At 65.5% G+C, this 354-nt stretch overlaps 1 protein-coding gene across 1 annotated transcript in view; it reads left to right on the top strand.

Moving 5' to 3' along the window:
* Window positions 1-354, top strand: part of DBH (dopamine beta-hydroxylase) — a 27,160-nt gene that overhangs the window by 5,589 nt on the left and 21,217 nt on the right. The window lies entirely within an intron of this gene.

Below are 354 nucleotides of genomic sequence, written 5' to 3'. Positions count from 1 at the left end.
GTCATCGTGTGTAATCTTTATGGTTGGCGGTGTGCCGGGGACTCGTGGCACAGTGCGGAGTGAGCAGGTGTCGGGAGAGGGGTCCCAACAGCAGGCTGTCCGGGTCCTCACCCTCCGGGCCCACCTGCCCCGAGGACCCTCTCGGAGGACTTTGCAGGGGTCCGCCCAGTGCCCGCGTGCTCCCGGCTCAGAGCCTGCAGGCGGGGCGTGGGGGAGCCGCCTGCCCAGAGCCGAGACGCCCTGCAGAGAGCAGCCCACAGAGTACCCAAGTTTATGCGGCCACGTGAGCCATTAGCCACCACCACACACACACACACACACACACACACTCATGCACACATGCCCATTGGTGCC

Source organism: Pteropus vampyrus, unplaced genomic scaffold, assembly GCF_000151845.1.
Source record: "Pteropus vampyrus isolate Shadow unplaced genomic scaffold, Pvam_2.0 Scaffold558, whole genome shotgun sequence".
Lineage (NCBI taxonomy): Eukaryota > Metazoa > Chordata > Mammalia > Chiroptera > Pteropodidae > Pteropus > Pteropus vampyrus.
The sequence above is the reverse complement of the archived record's forward strand: the minus strand, read 5'-3'. Positions and strand labels throughout refer to the sequence as shown.